Source organism: Leuresthes tenuis, unplaced genomic scaffold (genome assembly GCF_036924035.1).
Source record: "Leuresthes tenuis unplaced genomic scaffold, fLeuTen1.0.hap1 SCAF_23, whole genome shotgun sequence".
NCBI lineage: Eukaryota > Metazoa > Chordata > Actinopteri > Atheriniformes > Atherinopsidae > Leuresthes > Leuresthes tenuis.
Window position 1 is genome coordinate 2,065,943 of NW_027325377.1, and position 16,788 is coordinate 2,082,730.

General features: G+C 39.5%; 11 non-coding genes across 11 annotated transcripts; all 11 read right to left on the minus strand.

Moving 5' to 3' along the window:
• Positions 1-254: 254 nt before the first annotated feature.
• On the minus strand, positions 255-328 carry trnat-agu (transfer RNA threonine (anticodon AGU)). The gene has a single exon. It is a non-coding gene; the product is annotated as a tRNA-Thr (tRNA).
• Positions 329-612: 284 nt separating this feature from the next.
• trnat-cgu (transfer RNA threonine (anticodon CGU)) lies at positions 613-686 on the minus strand. The gene has a single exon. It is a non-coding gene; the product is annotated as a tRNA-Thr (tRNA).
• A 452-nt stretch (positions 687-1,138) lies between these two features.
• trnat-agu (transfer RNA threonine (anticodon AGU)) lies at positions 1,139-1,212 on the minus strand. Its single transcript has one exon. It is a non-coding gene; the product is annotated as a tRNA-Thr (tRNA).
• A 1,167-nt stretch (positions 1,213-2,379) lies between these two features.
• trnat-agu (transfer RNA threonine (anticodon AGU)) lies at positions 2,380-2,453 on the minus strand. Its single transcript has one exon. It is a non-coding gene; the product is annotated as a tRNA-Thr (tRNA).
• A 349-nt stretch (positions 2,454-2,802) lies between these two features.
• trnat-cgu (transfer RNA threonine (anticodon CGU)) lies at positions 2,803-2,876 on the minus strand. The gene has a single exon. It is a non-coding gene; the product is annotated as a tRNA-Thr (tRNA).
• Positions 2,877-3,348: 472 nt separating this feature from the next.
• On the minus strand, positions 3,349-3,422 carry trnat-agu (transfer RNA threonine (anticodon AGU)). Its single transcript has one exon. It is a non-coding gene; the product is annotated as a tRNA-Thr (tRNA).
• Positions 3,423-3,758: 336 nt separating this feature from the next.
• On the minus strand, positions 3,759-3,832 carry trnat-ugu (transfer RNA threonine (anticodon UGU)). Its single transcript has one exon. It is a non-coding gene; the product is annotated as a tRNA-Thr (tRNA).
• Positions 3,833-4,116: 284 nt separating this feature from the next.
• trnat-ugu (transfer RNA threonine (anticodon UGU)) lies at positions 4,117-4,190 on the minus strand. Its single transcript has one exon. It is a non-coding gene; the product is annotated as a tRNA-Thr (tRNA).
• An 818-nt stretch (positions 4,191-5,008) lies between these two features.
• On the minus strand, positions 5,009-5,082 carry trnat-agu (transfer RNA threonine (anticodon AGU)). The gene has a single exon. It is a non-coding gene; the product is annotated as a tRNA-Thr (tRNA).
• A 336-nt stretch (positions 5,083-5,418) lies between these two features.
• trnat-ugu (transfer RNA threonine (anticodon UGU)) lies at positions 5,419-5,492 on the minus strand. Its single transcript has one exon. It is a non-coding gene; the product is annotated as a tRNA-Thr (tRNA).
• Positions 5,493-5,776: 284 nt separating this feature from the next.
• Positions 5,777-5,850, minus strand: trnat-agu (transfer RNA threonine (anticodon AGU)). The gene has a single exon. It is a non-coding gene; the product is annotated as a tRNA-Thr (tRNA).
• Positions 5,851-16,788: the final 10,938 nt, after the last annotated feature.

Here is a 16,788-nt window from a genome sequence, read left to right on the forward strand (position 1 = left end):
AGAGAGACAGATAACGACCACAAAGAGATACATAACAACCAGAAAGAGACACAAAACAACCACAGAGAGACACAAAACAACCACAAAGAGACACAAAACGACCACAGAGACACAAAATGACCACAAAGAGAGACAAAACGACCACAAAGAGAGACAAAACGACCACAAAGAGAGACAAAACTACCACAGAGAGACAGAAAACAACCACAAAGAGACACTTATATGCTAAGTCATCGTTAGCTTAACAGGACCACAGGCACTGCTGGGATTTGAACCCAGGATCTCCTGTTTACTAGACAGGCACTTTGACCAACTAAGCTACAGCGCCACATAAGTCAGAAAAATGATGAAAGACACAAAACATTCAGATACACAAAACGACCACAAAGAGACACGTAACAACCACAAAGAGACACAAAACAACCACAGAGAGACACTTAACAAGCAGAAAGAGACACAAAACATCCAGAGACACAAAACCACCACAAAGACACACAAAATGACCAGAAAGACACACAAAACAACCACAGAGAGACAGAAAACATCCAGAGACACAAAAGGACCTCAAAGAGACACTTATATACTAAGTCATCGTTAGCTTAACAGGACCACAGGCACTGCTGGGATTTGAACCCAGGATCTCCTGTTTACGAGACAGGCACTTTGACCAACTAAGCCACAGCGCCACATAAGTCAGAAAAATGATGAAAGACACTAAACGACCACAGAGACACAAAACAACCGCAGAGAGACACAAAACGACTACAAAGAGAGACAAAAAAAAAACACAGAGAGACACAAAATTAACAGAAAGAGACACAAAACATCCAGAGACACATAACAACCACAAAGAGACACAAAACGACCACAAAGAGACACATAACAACCACAAAGAGACACAAAACAACCACAGAGAGACACTTAACAAGCAGAAAGAGACACAAAACATCCAGAGACACAAAACGACAACAAAGAGACACATAACGACCACAAAGAGACACATAACAACCACAAAGAGACACAAAACAACCACAGAGAGACACATAACAAGCAGAAAGAGACACAAAACATCCAGAGACATAAAACAACCACAAAGAGACACTTATATGCTAAGTGATCGTTAGCTTAACAGGACCACAGGCACTGCTGGGATTTGAACCCAGGATCTCCTGTTTACTAGACAGGCACTTTGACCAGCTAAGCCACAGCACCACATAAGCCATAAAAATGATGAAAGACACAAAACATTCAGATACACAAAACGACCACAAAGAGACACAAGATGACCAAAGAGAGACACAAAACGACCACAGAGACACAAAACAACCACAGAGAGACACAAAATGACCACAAGAGACAAAACGACCACAAAGAGACACAAAACGACCAAAAAGAGACACAAAACGACCACAAAGAGACACAACAACTACAAAGAGACACAAAACGATCACAAAGAGACACAAAACAACCACAAAGAGACATAAAACTACCACAAAGAGACACAAAACGACCACAAAGAGACACAAAATGACCACAAGTGACAAAACGACCACAAAAAGACACAAAACAACCACAGAGAGACATAAAACGACCACAGAGACACAAAACGACCACAAGGAGACACAAAATGACCACAAAGAAAGACAAAACTACCACAAAGAGACACAAAACGACCACAGACACACAAAATGACCACAAAGAGAGACAAAACGACCACAAAGAGAAACAAAATTACCGGAAAGAGTTACAAAACATCCAGAGACACAAAACGACCACAAAGAGACACAAAACGACCACAGAGAGACACATAACAAGCAGAAAGAGACACAAAACATCCAGAGACATAAAACAACCACAAAGAGACACAAAATGACCAGAAAGAGACACAAAACAACCACAGAGAGACACAAAACAACCACAAAGAGACACAAAACGACCACAAAGAGAGACAAAACTACCACAAAGAGACACATAACGACCACAAAGAGACACATAACAACCAGAAAGAGACACAAAACAACCACAGAGAGACACATAACAAGCAGAAAGAGACACAAAAAATCCAGAGACAGAAAACAACCACAAAGAGACACAAAATGACCAGAAAGAGACACAAAACAACCACAGAGAGACAGATAACGACCACAAAGAGATACATAACAACCAGAAAGAGACACAAAACAACCACATAGAGACACAAAACAACCACAAAGAGACACAAAACGACCACAGAGACACAAAATGACCACAAAGAGAGACAAAACGACCACAAAGAGAGACAAAACGACCACAAAGAGAGACAAAACTACCACAGAGAGACAGAAAACAACCACAAAGAGACACTTATATGCTAAGTCATCGTTAGCTTAACAGGACCACAGGCACTGCTGGGATTTGAACCCAGGATCTCCTGTTTACTAGACAGGCACTTTGACCAACTAAGCTACAGCGCCACATAAGTCAGAAAAATGATGAAAGACACAAAACATTCAGATACACAAAACGACCACAAAGAGACACGTAACAACCACAAAGAGAGACAAAAAAAAAACACAGAGAGACACAAAATTAACAGAAAGAGACACAAAACATCCAGAGACACATAACAACCACAAAGAGACACAAAACGACAACAAAGAGACACATAACGACCACAAAGAGACACATAACAACCACAAAGAGACACAAAACAACCACAGAGAGACACATAACAAGCAGAAAGAGACACAAAACATCCAGAGACATAAAACAACCACAAAGAGACACTTATATGCTAAGTCATCGTTAGCTTAACAGGACCACAGGCACTGCTGGGATTTGAACCCAGGATCTCCTGTTTACGAGACAGGCACTTTGACCAACTAAGCCACAGCACCACATAAGTCAGAAAAATGATGAAAGACACTAAACGACCACAGAGACACAAAACAACCGCAGAGAGACACAAAACGACTACAAAGAGAGACAAAAAAAACCACAGAGAGACACTAAATTAACAGAAAGAGACACAAAACATCCAGAGACACATAACAACCACAAAGAGACACAAAACGACCACAAAGAGACACATAACAACCACAAAGAGACACAAAACAACCACAGAGAGACACTTAACAAGCAGAAAGAGACACAAAACATCCAGAGACACAAAACGACCACAAAGATACACAAAATGACCACAAAGAGACACATAACGACCACAAAGAGACACATAACAACCACAAAGAGACACAAAACAACCACAGAGAGACACATAACAAGCAGAAAGAGACACAAAACATCCAGAGACATAAAAAAACCACAAAGAGACACTTATATGCTAAGTCATCGTTAGCTTAACAGGACCACAGGCACTGCTGGGATTTGAACCCAGGATCTCCTGTTTACTAGACAGGCACTTTGACCAACTAAGCTACAGCACCACATAAGTCAGAAAAATTATGAAAGTCACAAAACGACCACAAAGAGACACAAAACAACCACAGAGAGACACAAAACAAGCAAAAAGAGACACAAAACATCCAGAGACACATAACAACCACAAAGAGACACATAACAACCACAGAGAGACACTTAACAAGCAGAAAGAGACACAAAACATCCAGAGACACAAAACAACCACAAAGAGACACAAAACAAACACAAAGAGACACAAAACAACCACAGAGAGACAGAAAACATCCAGAGACACAAAACGACACATAACAACCACAAAGACACACTTATATGCTAAGTCATAGTTAGCTTAAAAAGACCACAGGCACTGCTGGGATTTGAACCCAGGATCTCCTGTTTACAAGACAGGCACTTTGACCAGCTAAGCCACAGCAACACATAAGTCATGAAAATTATGAAAGAATAAAGATTATCGGCTGGAGTCACTTTGTCCTGAACTGGATCCACTTGAGGAAGTAGATCCAAAGCCTCTCCCAAAACTAACTCCGATTTCTAAAAACATTTTTATCAAGTCTGACCAAAGAACAGACTCATAATAATCATGATGTTCATCATTTAAACGTTCATCATTTAATTTAGAGGACCAATGAAAAACATTCAGTAGAACCCTGATAATGACCTGTTTTATATACTAAGTCATCGTTAGCTTAACAGGACCACAGGCACTGCTGGGATTTGAACCCAGGATCTCCTGTTTACAAGACAGGCACTTTGACCAACTAAGCCACAGCACCATATAAGCCATAAAAATGATGAAAGACACAAAACATTCAGATACACAAAACGACCACAAAGAGACACAAGATGACCACAGAGAGACACAAAACGACCACAGAGACACAAAACAACCACAGAGAGACACAAAATGACCACAAGAGACAAAACGACCACAAAGAGACACAAAACGACCAAAAAGAGACACAAAACGACCACAAAGAGACACAACAACTACAAAGAGACACAAAACGATCACAAAGAGACACAAAACAACCACAAAGAGACATAAAACTACGACAAAGAGACACAAAACGACCACAAAGAGACACAAAATGACCACAAGTGACAAAACGACCACAAAAAGACACAAAACAACCACAGAGAGACATAAAACGACCACAGAGACACAAAACGACCACAAGGAGACACAAAATGACCACAAAGAGAGACAAAACTACCACAAAGAGACACATAACGACCACAAAGAGACACATAACAACCAGAAAGAGACACAAAACAACCACAGAGAGACACATAACAAGCAGAAAGAGACACAAAAAATCCAGAGACAGAAAACAACCACAAAGAGACACAAAATGACCAGAAAGAGACACAAAACAACCACAGAGAGACACATAACGACCACAAAGAGACACATAACAAGCAGAAAGAGACACAATACATCCAGAGACAGAAAACAACCACAAAGAGACACAAAATGACCAGAAAGAGACAGAAAACAACCACAAAGAGACACAAAATGACCAGAAAGAGACAGAAAACAACCACAAAGAGACACTTATATGCTAAGTCATCGTTAGCTTAACAAGACCACAGGCACTGCTGGGATTTGAACCCAGGATCTCCTGTTTACTAGACAGGCACTTTGACCAACTAAGCTACAGCACCACATAAGTCAGAAAAACTATGAAAGTCACAAAACGACCACAAAGAGACACAAAACAACCACAGAGAGACACAAAACAAGCAGAAAGAGACACAAAACATCCAGAGACACATAACAACCACAAAGAGACACATAACAACCACAGAGAGACACTTAACAAGCAGAAAGAGACACAAAACATCCAGAGACACAAAACAACCACAGAGAGACACAAAACAAACACAAAGAGACACAAAACAACCACAGAGAGACAGAAAACATCCAGAGACACAAAACGACACATAACAACCACAAAGACACACTTATATGCTAAGTCATAGTTAGCTTAAAAAGACCACAGGCACTGCTGGGATTTGAACCCAGGATCTCCTGTTTACAAGACAGGCACTTTGACCAGCTAAGCCACAGCAACACATAAGTCATGAAAATTATGAAAGAATAAAGATTATCGGCTGGAGTCACTTTGTCCTGAACTGGATCCACTTGAGGAAGTAGATCCAAAGCCTCTCCCAAAACTAACTCCGATTTCTAAAAACATTTTTATCAAGTCTGACCAAAGAACAGACTCATAATAATCATGATGTTCATCATTTAAACGTTCATCATTTAATTTAGAGGACCAATGAAAAACATTCAGTAGAACCCTGATAATGACCTGTTTTATATACTAAGTCATCGTTAGCTTAACAGGACCACAGGCACTGCTGGGATTTGAACCCAGGATCTCCTGTTTACTAGACAGGCACTTTGACCAACTAAGCCACAGCACCACATAAGCCATAAAAATGATGAAAGACACAAAACATTCAGATACACAAAACGACCACAAAGAGACACAAGATGACCACAGAGAGACACAAAACGACCACAGAGACACAAAACAACCACAGAGAGACACAAAATGACCACAAGAGACAAAACGACCACAAAGAGACACAAAACGACCAAAAAGAGACACAAAACGACCACAAAGAGACACAACAACTACAAAGAGACACAAAACGATCACAAAGAGACACAAAACAACCACAAAGAGACATAAAACTACCACAAAGAGACACAAAACGACCACAAAGAGACACAAAATGACCACAAGTGACAAAACGACCACAAAAAGACACAAAACAACCACAGAGAGACATAAAACGACCACAGAGACACAAAACAACCACAAGGAGACACAAAATGACCACAAAGAGAGACAAAACTACCACAAAGAGACACAAAACATCCAGAGACACAAAACAACCACAAAGAGACACAAAACGACCACAGACACACAAAATGACCACAAAGAGAGACAAAACGACCACAAAGAGAATCAAAATTACCGGAAAGAGTTACAAAACATCCAGAGACACAAAACGACCACAAAGAGACACAAAACGACCACAAAGAGACACAAAACGACCACAAAGAGACACATAACAACCACAAAGAGACACAAAACGACCACAAAGAGACACAAAACGACCACAAAGAGACACATAACAACCACAAAGAGACACAAAACGACCACAAAGAGACACATAACAACCACAAAGAGACACAAAAGAAACACAGAGAGACACATAACAAGCAGAAAGAGACACAAAACATCCAGAGACATAAAACAACCACAAAGAGACACAAAATGACCAGAAAGAGACACAAAACAACCACAGAGAGACACAAAACAACCACAAAGAGACACAAAACGACCACAGAGACACAAAATGACCACAAAGAGAGACAAAACTACCACAAAGAGACACAAAACATCCAGAGACACATAACAACCACAAAGAGACACAAAACGACCACAGACACACAAAATGACCACAAAGAGAGACAAAACGACCACAAAGAGAAACAAAATTACCGGAAAGATACACAAAACATTCAGAGACACAAAACGACCACAAAGAGACACAAAACGACCACGAAGAGACACATAACAACCACAAAGAGACACAAAACGACAACAAAGAGACACATAACAACCACAAAGAGACACAAAAAAACACAGAGAGACACATAACAAGCAGAAAGAGACACAAAATGATCACAACAGACAAAACGACCACAAAGAGACACAAAACATCCAGAGACACAAAACAACCACAAAGAGACATATTGCGACCACAGACACACAAAATGACCACAAAGAGAGACAAAACTATCACAGAGAGACACAAAATTACCGGAAAGAGACACAAAACATCCAGAGACACAAAACGACCACAAAGAGACACAAAACGACCACAAGGAGACACATAACAACCACAAAGAGACACCAAACGACCACAAAGAGAAACATAATAACCACAAAGAGACACAAAACAACCACAGAGAGATACAAAACAACCACAGAGAGACACAAAACAACTACAAAGAGACACCAAACGACCACAAAGAGAAATATAATAACCACAAAGAGACACAAAACAACCACAGAGAGACACAAAGCTACCACAAAGAGACAAAGAATTCTCAGAAAGAGACACAAAACAAACACAGAGACACAAAACAACTACAAAGAGACACAAAACAACCACAAAGAGACACAAAATGACAACAAGAGACAAAAGGACCACAAAAAGACACAAAACAACCACAGAGAGACACAAAACGACCACAGAGACACAAAACAAGAACAGAGAGACACAAAACAACCACAAAGAGAGACAAAACAAGCACAGAGAGACATAAAATGACCAGAAAGAGACACAAAACATCCAGATACACAAAACAACCACAAATAGACACAAAATGACCACAAGAGACAAAACGACCACAAAGAGTCACAAAACATTCAGAGACACAAAACAACCACAAAGAGACACAAAACGACCACAGACACACAAAATGACCAAAAAGAGAGACAAAACTATCACAAAGAGACACAAAATTACCGGAAAGAGACACAAAACATCCAGAGACACAAAACGACCACAAAGAGACACAAAACGACCACAAGGAGACACATAACAACCACAAAGAGACACCAAACGACCACAAAGAGAAACATAACAACCACAAAGAGACACAAAACAAGCACAGAGAGACACAAAACAACAACAGAGAGACACAAAACAACTACAAAGAGACACAAAACGATCACAAAGAGACACAAAACAACCACAAAGAGAAAAAAAACTACCACAAAGAGACACAAAGCTACCACAAAGAGACAAAGAATTACCAGAAAGAGACACAAAACAACCACAGAGACACAAAACAACTACAAAGAGACACAAAACAACCACAAAGAGACACAAAATGACCACAAGAGACAAAACGACCACAAAAAGACACAAAAAAACCACAGAGAGACACAAAACGACCACAGAGACACAAAACAAGAACGGAGAGACACAAAACAACCACAAAGAGGGACAAAACAAGCACAGAGAGACATAAAATGACCAGAAAGAGACACAAAACATCCAGATACACAAAACAACCACAAATAGACACTAAATGACCACAAGAGACAAAACGACCACAAAGAGACACAAAACATTCAGAGACAGAAAACAACCACAAAGAGACACAAAACGACCACAGAGACACAAAATGACCACAAAGAGAGAGAAAACTACCACAAAGAGAAACAAAATTACCGGAAAGAGACACAAAACATCCAGAGACACAAAACGACCACAAAGAGACACAAAACGACCATAAAGACACACAACAACCACAAAGAGACACAAAACGACCACAAAGAGACACATAACAACCACAAAGAGACACAAAACAACCACAGAGAGACACATAACAAGCAGAAAGAGACACAAAACATCCAGAGACATAAAACAACCACAAAGAGACACAAAATGACCATAAAGAGACAGAAAACAACCACAGAGAGACAGAAAACAACCACAGGGAGACACATAACAAGCAGAAAGAGACACAAAACATTCAGAGACACAAAACAACCACAAAGAGACACAAAACGACCACAGAGACACAAAATGACCACAAAGAGAGACAAAACTACCACAAAGAGACACATAACGACCACAAAGAGACACATAACAACCACAGAGAGACACATAACGACTACAAAGAGAGACAAAAAAACCACAGAGAGACACAAAATTAACAGAAAGAGACACAAAACATCCAGAGACACATAACAACCACAAAGAGACACAAGATGACCACAGAGAGACACAAAACGACCACAGAGACACAAAACAACCACAGAGAGACACAAAATGACCACAAGAGACAAATCGACCACAAAGAGACACAAAACATCCAGAGAAACAAAACGACCAAAAAGAGACAAAACAACCACAAAGAGAACAAAAACTACCTCAAAGAGACACAAAGCTACCACAAAGAGACAAAGAATTACCAGAAAGAGACACAAAACAACCACAGAGACACAAAACAACTACAAAGAGACACAAAACAACCACAAAGAGACACAAAATGACCACAAGAGACAAAACGACCACAAAAAGACACAAAATGACCACACAGAGAGACACAAAACGACCACAGAGACACAAAACAAGAACAGAGAGACACAAAACAACCACAAAGAGAGACAAAACAAGCACAGAGAGACACAAAATGACCACAAAGAGAGACAAAACTACCACAAAGAGAAACAAAATTACCGGAAAGAGACACAAAACATCCAGAGACACAAAACGACCACAAAGAGACACAAAACGACCACAAAGAGACACACAACAACCACAAAGAGACACAAGATGACCACAAAGAGACACAAAATGACCAGAAAGAGACACAAAACAACCACAGAGAGACAGAAAACAACCACAGGGAGACACATAACAAGCAGAAAGAGACACAAAACATTCAGAGACACAAAACAACCACAAAGAGACACAAAACGACCACAGAGACACAAAATGATCACAAAGAGAGACAAAACTACCACAAAGAGACACAAAATTACGGGAAAGAGACACAAAACATCCAGAGACACAAAACGACCACAAAGATACACAAAACGACCACAAAGAGACACATAACGACCACAAAGAGACACATAACAACCACAAAGAGACACAAAACAACCACAGAGAGACACATAACAAGCAGAAAGAGACACAAAACATCCAGAGACAGAAAACAACCACAAAGAGACACAAAATGACCAGAAAGAGACACAAAACAACCACAGACAGACACAAAACAACCACAAAGAGACACAAAATGACCACAAAGAGAGACAAAACTACCACAAAGAGACACAAAACATCCAGATACACAAAACGACCACAAAGAGACACAAGATGACCACAGAGACACAAAACAACCACAGAGAGACACAAAACGACTACAAAGAGAGACAAAATAACTACAGAGAGACACAAAATTACCAGAAAGAGACACAAAACATCCAGAAACACAAAACAACCACAAAGAAACACAAAATGACCACAAGAGACAAAACGACAACAAAGAGACACAAAACATCCAGAGACACATAACGACCACAAAGAGACACCAAACATCCAGAGACACAAAACAACCACAAAGAGACACAAAACGACCACAGAGAGACACATAACGACCACAAAGAGACACAAAACATCCAGAAACACAAAACAACCACAAAGAAACACAAAATGACCACAAGAGACAAAACGACAACAAAGAGACACAAAACATCCAGAGACACATAACGACCACAAAGAGACACCAAACATCCAGAGACACAAAACAACCACAAAGAGACACAAAACGACCACAAAGAGACACATAACGACCACAAAGAGACACATAACAACCACAAAGAGACACAAAACAACCACAGAGAGACACATAACAAGCAGAAAGAGACACAAAACATCCAGAGACAGAAAACAACCACAAAGAGACACAAAATGACCAGAAAGAGACACAAAACAACCACAGACAGACACAAAACAACCACAAAGAGACACAAAATGACCACAAAGAGAGACAAAACTACCACAAAGAGACACAAAACATCCAGATACACAAAACGACCACAAAGAGACACAAGATGACCACAGAGACACAAAACAACCACAGAGAGACACAAAACGACTACAAAGAGAGACAAAATAACTACAGAGAGACACAAAATTACCAGAAAGAGACACAAAACATCCAGAAACACAAAACAACCACAAAGAAACACAAAATGACCACAAGAGACAAAACGACAACAAAGAGACACAAAACATCCAGAGACACATAACGACCACAAAGAGACACCAAACATCCAGAGACACACAACAACCACAAAGAGACACAAAACAACCACAGAGAGTCACATAACAACCACAAAGAGACACAAAACAACCACAGAGAGTCACATAACAACCACAAAGAGACACAAAACATCCAGACACAAAACAACCACAGAGAGACAAAAAACGACTACAAAGAGAGACAAAACAACCACAGAGAGACACAAAATTACCAGAAAGAGACACAAAACATCCAGAGACACAAAACAACCACAAAGAGACACAAAATGACCACAAGAGACAAAACGACCACAAAGAGACACAAAACATCCAGAGACACAAAACAACCACAAAGAGATACAAAACGACCACAGAGACACAAAATTCCCACAAAGACAGAGAAAACTACCACAAACAGACATAAAACGACCACAAAGAGAGACAAAACCACCACAGAGACACAACAACTACAAAGAGACACAAAATTATCACAAAGAGACACAAAACAATCACAAAGAGACACAAAACTACCACAAAGAGACACAAAGCTACCACAAAGACACAAAAAATTACCAGAAAGAGGCACAAAACAAACACAAAGAGACACAAAACATCCAGAGACACAAAACAACCACAAAGAGACACAAAACGACCATAGAGACACAAAATGACAACAAAGAGAGACAAAACTACCACAAAGAGAAACAAAACTACCACAAAGAGACACAACAGCTACAAAGAGACACAAAACGATCACAAAGAGACACAAAACAACCACAAAGAGACATAAAACAAACACAAAGAGACACAAAACGACCACAAAGAGACAAGAAATTACCAGAAAGAGACACAAAACAACCAGGGACACACAAAACAACTACAAAGAGACACAAAACAACCACAAAGAGACACAAAATGACCACAAAGAGACACAAAATGACCACAAAGAGAGACAAAACGACCACAAAAAGACACAAAACAACCACAAAGAGACAAAAAATTACCAGAAAGAGACACAAAACAACCAGAGAGACACAAAACAACTACAAAAAGACACAAAACAACCACAAAGAGACACAAAATGACCACAAAGAGACACAAAATGACCACAAAGAGAGACAAAACGACCACAGAGACACAAAACAACAGAGAGACACAAAACGACCACAGACACACAAAACAACCACAGACAGACACAAAACAACCACAAAGAGACACAAAATGACCACAAAGAGAGACTAAACTACCACAAAGAGACACAAAACATCCAGATACACAAAACGACCACAAAGAGACACAAGATGACCACAGAGACACAAAACAACCACAGAGAGACACAAAACGACTACAAAGAGAGACAAAATAACTACAGAGAGACACAAAATTACCAGAAAGAGACACAAAACATCCAGAAACACAAAACAACCACAAAGAAACACAAAATGACCACAAGAGACATAACGACCACAAAGAGACACCAAACATCCAGAGACACAAAACAACCACAAAGAGACACAAAACGACCATAGAGACACAAAATGACAACAAAGAGAGACAAAACTACCACAAAGAGAAACAAAACTACCACAAAGAGACACAACAGCTACAAAGAGACACAAAACGATCACAAAGAGACACAAAACAACCACAAAGAGACATAAAACAAACACAAAGAGACACAAAACGACCACAAAGAGACAAGAAATTACCAGAAAGAGACACAAAACAACCAGAGACACACAAAACAACTACAAAGAGACACAAAACAACCACAAAGAGACACAAAATGACCACAAAGAGACACAAAATGACCACAAAGAGAGACAAAACGACCACAAAAAGACACAAAACAACCACAAAGAGACAAAAAATTACCAGAAAGAGACACAAAACAACCAGAGAGACACAAAACAACTACAAAAAGACACAAAACAACCACAAAGAGACACAAAATGACCACAAAGAGACACAAAATGACCACAAAGAGAGACAAAACGACCACAGAGACACAAAACAACAGAGAGACACAAAACGACCACAGAGACACAAAACAACCACAGACAGACACAAAACAACCACAAAGAGACACAAAATGACCACAAAGAGAGACAAAACTACCACAAAGAGACAGAAAACATCCAGATACACAAAACGACCACAAAGAGACACAAGATGACCACAGAGACACAAAACAACCACAGAGAGACACAAAACGACTACAAAGAGAGACAAAATAACTACAGAGAGACACAAAATTACCAGAAAGAGACACAAAACATCCAGAAACACAAAACAACCACAAATAAACACAAAATGACCACAAGAGACAAAACGACAACAAAGAGACACAAAACATCCAGAGACACATAACGACCACAAAGAGACACCAAACATCCAGAGACACAAAACGACCACAAAGAGACACACAACAACCACAAAGAGACACAAAACAACCACAGAGAGTCACATAACAACCACAAAGAGACACAAAACAACCACAGAGAGTCACATAACAACCACAAAGAGACACAAAACATCCAGACACAAAACGACCACAGAGACAAAAAACAACCACAGAGAGACACATAACAAGCAGAAAGAGACACAAAACATCCAGAGACATAAAACGACCACAAAGAGACACAAAACAACGACAAAGACACACATAACAACCACAAAGAGACACACAACATCCAGAGACACAAAACATCCAGAGACACAAAACGACCTCAAAGAGACACATAACAACCACAAAGAGACGCAAAACAACCACAGAGAGTCACACAACAAGCAGAAAGAGACACAAAACATCCAGAGACACAAAACAACCACAACGAGACACAAAACAACCACAAAGAGACACAAAATGACCACAAAGAGAGACAAAACTACCACAAAGAGACACAAAACATCCAGATACACAAAACGACCACAAAGAGACACAAGATGACCACAGAGACACAAAATGACAACAAAGAGAGACAAAACTACCACAAAGAGAAACAAAACTACCACAAAGAGACACAACAGCTACAAAGAGACACAAAACGATCACAAAGAGACACAAAACAACCACAAAGAGACATAAAACAAACACAAAGAGACACAAAATGACCACAAAGAGACAAGAAATTACCAGAAAGAGACACAAAACAACCAGAGACACACAAAACAACTACAAAGAGACACAAAACAACCACAAAGAGACACAAAATGACCACAAAGAGACACAAAATGACCACAAAGAGAGACAAAACGACCACAAAAAGACACAAAACAACCACAAAGAGACAAAAAATTACCAGAAAGAGACACAAAACAACCAGAGAGACACAAAACAACTACAAAAAGACACAAAACAACCACAAAGAGACACAAAATGACCACAAAGAGACACAAAATGACCACAAAGAGAGACAAAACGACCACAGAGACACAAAACAACAGAGAGACACAAAACGACCACAGACACACAAAACAACCACAGACAGACACAAAACAACCACAAAGAGACACAAAATGACCACAAAGAGAGACTAAACTACCACAAAGAGACACAAAACATCCAGATACACAAAACGACCACAAAGAGACACAAGATGACCACAGAGACACAAAACAACCACAGAGAGACACAAAACGACTACAAAGAGAGACAAAATAACTACAGAGAGACACAAAATTACCAGAAAGAGACACAAAACATCCAGAAACACAAAACAACCACAAAGAAACACAAAATGACCACAAGAGACAAAACGACAACAAAGAGACACAAAACATCCAGAGACACATAACGACCACAAAGAGACACCAAACATCCAGAGACACAAAACAACCACAAAGAGACACAAAACGACCATAGAGACACAAAATGACAACAAAGAGAGACAAAACTACCAAAAAGAGAAACAAAACTACCACAAAGAGACACAAAACAACCACAAAGAGACATAAAACAAACACAAAGAGACACAAAACGACCACAAAGAGACAAGAAATTACCAGAAAGAGACACAAAACAACCAGAGACACACAAAACAACTACAAAGAGACACAAAACAACCACAAAGAGACACAAAATGACCACAAAGAGACACAAAATGACCACAAAGAGAGACAAAACGACCACAAAAAGACACAAAACAACCACAAAGAGACAAAAAATTACCAGAAAGAGACACAAAACAACCAGAGAGACACAAAACAACTACAAAAAGACACAAAACAACCACAAAGAGACACAAAATGACCACAAAGAGACACAAAATGACCACAAAGAGAGACAAAACGACCACAGAGACACAAAACAACAGAGAGACACAAAACGACCACAGAGACACAAAACAACCACAGACAGACACAAAACAACCACAAAGAGACACAAAATGACCACAAAGAGAGACAAAACTACCACAAAGAGACACAAAACATCCAGATACACAAAACGACCACAAAGAGACACAAGATGACCACAGAGACACAAAACAACCACAGAGAGACACAAAACGACTACAAAGAGAGACAAAATAACTACAGAGAGACACAAAATTACCAGAAAGAGACACAAAACATCCAGAAACACAAAACAACCACAAATAAACACAAAATGACCACAAGAGACAAAACGACAACAAAGAGACACAAAACATCCAGAGACACATAACGACCACAAAGAGACACCAAACATCCAGAGACACAAAACAACCACAAAGAGACACACAACAACCACAAAGAGACACAAAACAACCACAGAGAGTCACATAACAACCACAAAGAGACACAAAACAACCACAGAGAGTCACATAACAACCACAAAGAGACACAAAACATCCAGACACAAAACGACCACAGAGACAAAAAACAACCACAGAGAGACACATAACAAGCAGAAAGAGACACAAAACATCCAGAGACATAAAACGACCACAAAGAGACACAAAACAACCACAAAGACACACATAACAACCACAAAGAGACACACAACATCCAGAGACACAAAACATCCAGAGACACAAAACGACCTCAAAGAGACACATAACAACCACAAAGAGACGCAAAACAACCACAGAGAGTCACACAACAAGCAGAAAGAGACACAAAACATCCAGAGACACAAAACAACCACAACGAGACACAAAACAACCACAAAGAGACACAAAATGACCACAAAGAGAGACAAAACTACCACAAAGAGACACAAAACATCCAGATACACAAAACGACCACAAAGAGACACAAGATGACCACAGAGACACAAAATGACAACAAAGAGAGACAAAACTACCACAAAGAGAAACAAAACTACCACAAAGAGACACAACAGCTACAAAGAGACACAAAACGATCACAAAGAGACACAAAACAACCACAAAGAGACATAAAACAAACACAAAGAGACACAAAATGACCACAAAGAGACAAGAAATTACCAGAAAGAGACACAAAACAACCAGAGACACACAAAACAACTACAAAGAGACACAAAACAACCACAAAGAGACACAAAATGACCAC